Source organism: Prosopis cineraria, unplaced genomic scaffold, assembly GCF_029017545.1.
Source record: "Prosopis cineraria cultivar Desert tree isolate PC_DT_omini unplaced genomic scaffold, ASM2901754v1 PC11, whole genome shotgun sequence".
Lineage (NCBI taxonomy): Eukaryota > Viridiplantae > Streptophyta > Magnoliopsida > Fabales > Fabaceae > Prosopis > Prosopis cineraria.
The window spans coordinates 26394918-26401594 of record NW_026555342.1 but is presented as its reverse complement, the minus strand read 5'-3'; the positions used below and the strand labels follow the sequence as shown (position 1 = coordinate 26401594).

The window sequence follows — 6677 nt, the reverse complement described above, 5'->3', positions numbered from 1 at the left end:
AGTCAACATAATTCACCATGTTTTGTGAGATAAATTAAAAAAAAAAATCATATAAATGCTGGTTGATAGTTGATGAGAAAATTTTCAATAAAAAGGTAAAAAAATTATGAGAAGAGTGTCATAGAGCATTTAAATTTTAATGCATTATAGTTTCCAACCGAAGTGTTTATAGTAGCCTAATACTTTCCATGTCAAGTTGTTTACTTACACTTACAATCCCTCTTTAAAGAACATTTTTGATAGTTTGGAGCTAACCAAGTAATTCAAGGTTTGCATCCTACATCAACCAACTAAATGGATAATAACAGGAGTCAAAAGTCACAAAAGGGACATGAACTCTCATTTTAGTTATATAAAGATTGCCAAAAAAAATTCAATTAAGGCTGAAGATATATATTATCCTATCTAAAAAAATTAAAATAAAATAATGAGGCTAACTTTATCCTTAGACCCAGACATCAAATCTCTAAACAAACTAATCTCAATTGATAATGTAGAGAACTATTAGTTTACTTCAACAAATTAATTGAAAATAACTTCATCCATTAAATTTAATGAAATGAGAACAAAAAAATACATACTAAAGGCCTTGAAAGTAACAACCATATTTAAAATCAGAGAAGGTTTGAAAATAAAGTTATATAATCACTCATCTCTGTTCTTTTTTTTATATTCTAAACATTCCAAATTACCCTTGAAGCCTATCTTAATTTTAAAATCCAAACTCCCCAGCTATAAATTTATCATCCTTAATACTCATTTTGAATTGGAGTCGTAGATCACATCATATTTAAAATACACGACTTACCACAAACTTCAGAAAATGAATCGTATAACAATATATATTAATCAAAAGATTATATGTATATCTAAATCGATAAAACAAATTCAATAGAAGATATTAGAGCTCACAAGAAAGAATGATTAAGATGGAGACAGCTCCATCCATTGATGTCATATTCATGTCAATATGTTCTTCGCCTTCATACTCTACTCCATCAACAACGGCATCTTGATGCTGTTGATATTTTGAAACCAGATCGTTCATGTTGTCAACTTCAAAGAAACCTTTTCTCGTGGAAGGTGCTGAAAAAGAAGGTAAAGTAGTTAAAGCAAATATATATATAAAAGGGGGGGGGGGGGCAGGAAAAGAAGCATAACAAAGTTGCGTATTCAAAATTTTCAAAGATGTAGACACAAATTTCAAGCCCAATAAATTTCAGAACTGGACAATATGACACACACAGACTTTGCTAACCTGTCATGGTCTGTGTTTTAACAAATTTAAGGAATAACAGCTTGCTTCTTTCAGTGGCTTTAATCAACTGAAGCAAATGCTGCCCCTTTTAATCAACCTATGAAACCAGATTGCTCATGTTGTCAACCTCAAGAAACCTTGTCTCATGGACGGTGCTCAAAAAGAAGGTATAGTAGTTAAAGCTAAGCAAATATACAAAAAAGGGCAGGAAAAGAAGCATAACAAAGCTGCGTATTCAAATTTTTCAAAGCTGTAGCAAAAAAAATTTCAAGCCCAATGAATGTCAGAACTGGACAATATGACACACGCAGAGACTGCGCTAACCTGTCATGGTCTGTGCTTTAACAATATTAAGGAATAACAGCTTGCTTCTTTCAGTGGCTTTTAATCAACTGAAGCAAATGCTGCCCCATTTTCAACCTATGAAGCTGATCAATTGAACCTGCACAATATAGCTATTGATCAAGCCAAATCAACCAAGATGTCCTTTCCTTTTCAGCTATTCAAAAGATAGCTACAAAATTCATGTGCTGTCAAATCTCTTTTCTCTATATTAGAAATTTCTGATAGATATAAAGTAGATGGATTTTTTATTTGGCGTCATGGAGACTGGAGACTGAGCACCTCCCACTAATATTGACAAGTACATATGAATTGTGAGACCATTTTTAATCTTTTTGATACTTCTTCCAAGAATATCACGTATGTTTTTCTTTTTTTTAATGAAGACCCTTCAAGGGTTTCTCATTATATTTTATTACAAAAAGTTAATCCATGGACTACTGTCATGGAGACATATCAATATCAATGAGGGATATATAGAGAGTAGATAATTGAAAATGTTCTTATAAAAATTCATACGTGAGCTCTATCATGTTGAAAAAACATTATTATATGAAAAAAGAGTTCAAGGCAAATAGATAATCTAAGGGTTAAATCATAGAAAACTCTTTCTCCTAATACTTAGCTACAATAAACTGAACACAAATCTAAGGGCTAAAATGGGTAATGAAATAGACTTGGGATAATAGTTTTTTGTCCTTTTGGCATAGTATATCTACCTATTGTAACCTCTTTCAGCAAAGTCTGAAAAGTTTGAGAAAAAACAGTGTTGACTATATCCAATGCAGCATAATTAAAAGTAAGCATGGTGTGGGGCCTTTTACAGTTGAAAGCTGCAGCAGATTTCTTTTTGATAGGTGAGACTTTAAAGTCGAGACTTTTTTTTTTTTTCCAAGTTCGCGTCAAAAGCTAAGATTTGAGGTTGTTTTATACCAAGCAATCTTTTTACTTCCATATTTAGAACTTAACATGTCACATTAGTGCCAGCTGGAGGGATAAATCTAAATATTAAATCATACTTACTAATAGAATAAAGAAAAATCCCAGGCAAACATAGAGTTAGAATGAGTGTTAAAATGCATAAAAAAACATCTATCTTAAATCTTAATTATAAGCCCCCTTGTGTAGACCAAACGAATATCTAAGCAATATAAGTAATGATAAAATCAAGATGCACAAGGTATCACAACAACTGTGATTTCCCATGATGGTTTGTTCGGCAAAGCTTCTCTTTTAGGATCAGATCATCAGAATATAAATTATTTTCCCATGATGGTTTGTTTGGCAAAGCTTCTCTTTTAGGTTAGAATATAAGATTATTTTCGAGCTAAAATTACATGCCCCACCAAGCAGATGCAAAGCTCTGTTTAGTCATGTTTTAACGTGCTCCCAAGTCCCAATGAAGTTCTGATCACAGAGAAGAGGCATTAAGTTGTACTGCTGAGTGACAGCAAGCGTAGAGGAAATTAAGCTTACATATTATTATCTATGCTGAAACATTGCAGTAAGAAATTTGAAAAGCTTATACATTAGTATATAGGTGTGTCATGAATATATGATTCGACATCAATAAATGAAAAGAAGTCCTCAAAAAGCTCAATGTGGCACCAGGAAAAAAGCTTTTATAGAAGGCAAAAGAATATTAGCCAAAAAAAAAAAAAAAAAAGCAAAAGCAGAAGAATACAAAATGCTTTTACTTTTTCACTGATAGCCTGTAGCAGCATGACAGTTGGTAGGACCTCTAGATGTTTGACCAGCAAATACGGTTTACCTAGAAAGTAGCAATCAATCAATATACTTAAGAAGCAACAGTAAATGAGTTCCAAAACAAATCCCATACCAAAGATAGCATCATTTTCCTGTATTCCTATGGAAGTTGTCCTTAATATTACAGGTATTAATAATAAGTTAATAACCTCCTTTGGAAATGGAGGAGGGATGGTCAAGCTGCTTTACAATAACAAATGCAAAGGCTAAAAACTGAAAACATACCAATGCAAAATCGATTCCTCGAGAACAACTCCTTTTCCAAGAAGGTGATACATATTCAAATGAAATGAAATGTATAACAAAAACATACAGGACAAACCAAAAGCATGTTGCCCTAGACCCAAGGGAAAGCTACCAGACTGAGATTGCACGAAAATGCCATTTAAGTTTATCTGTCTTGACAAAAGAAAGTGAAAGCATGCACTTCTATAGCAGATATCATTAGATGAAAGTGGGTACATATATAACCGTTTTTTTTTTAGTATGAAAGTACAGATATAACTTGTCTAAGAAAAATTGTACACATATATTTATAGATTCATTAATAACTTATCTCACCAATTCCAAGAACTTGAGTAGTCTTGCTACTTCGAAGCTAACATATAATAAGAAGTAATAGATTTTCCCCAAAACGAAAAAGAAATGAATATGATTTATGAGAGCTCACAAGGGCATAACAAATCACCCTAGAAAGTAAAGAAGCCTGAGACTTGATCTGATAGTAACCACTCATCACCCTGACATAACCTTTTAAAGTTTCATCTTTTCTAGATTGAAAGTGTAACAATCCAGAATTTTTTTAGTGAAAATTGACTTCACATGTAATTGGAAAGCCACAATCAAAAGTTAAAACAATATATCACCAAAATGGAGATATATAAAGTTTCCCATTTACTAAAGCCACTCAGAAAAATGATTATGTGCTACCTAGCAAGACCCTACTAACAAATGGGGAAAAAAACAAAATGGCAGCTTTTGTCAAACCATCGACAATAATATTTAAAGATTTTAAACTTGATCTATAAATAACAAAAAATTAGTTTTTCTGAAATGATCATAGATATTCTCAAAGTAAAATTTATTATTTGAAAGGCCATTGCAAGAACATGCATTAATTTTAGTTCAACTCACAATAAATAATATTTTTCTCAAATAGCCTGAAAAGGTTAAGGAACTCCATAGACAATACAATATAGTCTTCCAGCTTCTAGGACTTATTTTGCTTCAGCTTTTACATTTGATAAATTTGAGCTGCAATGTCACAATGAGAGAGAAGGTTCAAGATTTACCATAGCATAGAGTTGATATAAAAGAAATAAGTGAGTACGAGAACTGGAAGAACAAAGAAGTTGACCTCAATTTAACACACTAATTTGGTTGCCACAAAAATAGGCATTACAGCTTGACTAATAAATAAAATAGCAAAGACCAGATTCAGAGAAAAATGACAGAAATTCAGTATAAACAACTATGTTACTTATATAATTGAAGAACTATAGTTCCTAAAAAAATGAAAATGAAAACTGACAAAAAAAATCTTGATAAACCATCAGCAACCAATGAAACAAACCAAAGAAAGTATCAAGAAAAACCAAAGGAATGGCGTATTGATCAAAACCAAACCTTCTAGCAATAAGCCTGGTGAATCTACTCCTCAACTTAAAAGTGATAAGCCTTAACATTTTCTTCTTCCTTCGTGCCAATCTCCGAAGTCAAATAAAGAAACTTCACATCCCATTCTTCTTTCCCATCAAAGTTACTCCATCATCTTCCTTTCTTTCCTGTAGCCGAAAGAAAAACACCGAAGAACCTTAGGCATGCCTCATTAAAATTTAGGAGTGAAAAAATGAAGTCTAATATCAAATTATCATCACACTCAATTCAAAAATGTTGTTTTCATCCATAAAAATGACGGAGAACCCATGAAGCGGGTTCTTGCAAAGAACTACAATAAAGAGAGGGAAAAGCCAAGTAAGGAATCACAAAAAATCCACAAGAAACCCTTTGTGACTAAAGACAAATCAAAGGCCACAGAGCCAGACAATACCAATGAGAGAACTTTTAAGTGAGACTTGCCCATGTCCTGAAATTATTCAAGATGAGTCATTTGAAATTTGAAAGATGGATCTTGTTTTAAATAAAGAAAAAACAATTTTCATCGAGAGTTTATGTCGGAACCTTTTTGCATTGGATCTTGCTGGTGCCTAGGGTAATTTGAGTTAAACCTAAGAACCTCTGCTTCAAGGAAATCAGGAAGTTCTCAGCTCTTTCTGCTAGCAATTCTCTCGTCTCCATCAGCCTGAAATCTCTCAACATTTCCTAGGCTGATTTTGCTGTTAAGCGGCTAGGATTAGGTGTGGGTCTCGAATGAGCCCTACGATGGCACACCCATCTTGAGGCTTCCACTCTGTTAGCAATCTCTAGAGTCGCACATTCATTGAAAAGGTCGAGGCAATCAAGCAGACACTCTAAAAAGAACAGACCTGAGCGTCAAACACCAGAAGGTCATCTAGTTTGGAAAAGAAAATGATGAAAGTAGGAACTGACCTGAGCGTCAAACACCAGAAGGTCAACAGATTGAACACACTTGGGAAAACCAGTAAGGAAGATCTTTTGCTGAAGGCTTAAGGTTGGAAGCAGCCATTTGTCAAGCGACAAAGCAAGGACAGACGAGGTTGAAGAAGGAGATGATGGAGATTCGATGGCCGATGGTTGCAGACTTAGGGAGAAAGGGGGAAGAGGTCGAGAAGTTGGTTACGAAAAGTGGCTGAGCTCGAGAGTGTCGTCGGATTGAACGAAATGAGAACTGTCGCTTGGGAGGAAAGAGGGGACGATGGCGTTTTGTGGAGGCTTAACGTGCGATTAATTTTTAATTTATCAAAAATTTATTTAATGAAAGTGTGAAAATTAATTTAATAAAAGTCAGTTATTATAATAAAATTTATATTTAAATATATTTTTTTAAAAATCAGTTTGATATATTAAAAATTGTTTGGTTTATGCTAGTAAAATGTACCTCTAAATATACAATTATTAAAAAAGACATTATTTATAATGATTTATAATTTTTATTATACAAATATAATATATTTAAAATATTTAAAAAATATAATAAATATTTTAAATAACATAAATTTTGATTTATAATGCTAAAAATTTAATCTTTAATTATTTATATTTTTAATTTGTAATTTTAAAAGATGTAATAAAGATTTGTAATTTTTATTATACATTAATGTTAAAAATTAACATGATTAATTACTCAATTTATAATACTAAAAAAATTAATACCTAATTATTATTATTA

General features: G+C 32.3%; 1 long non-coding RNA gene across 3 annotated transcripts; it reads right to left on the bottom strand.

Annotated features, from left to right (window-relative positions):
- Nucleotides 1-776: 776 nt before the first annotated feature.
- Nucleotides 777-6160, bottom strand: LOC129286890 (uncharacterized). 3 transcript variants are annotated; one of them, XR_008587535.1, is made up of 7 exons: nt 5918-6160; nt 5549-5838; nt 4994-5151; nt 3298-3371; nt 1583-1700; nt 1259-1413; nt 777-1086 (listed from the first exon to the last, which is right to left on the bottom strand). It is a non-coding gene; the product is annotated as an uncharacterized LOC129286890 (long non-coding RNA). The 3 variants fall into 3 exon arrangements; XR_008587533.1 differs by having other exon boundaries at nt 778-1086; nt 1259-1355; XR_008587534.1 differs by lacking the exon at nt 3298-3371.
- Between the last annotated feature and the right edge of the window lie 517 nt (nt 6161-6677).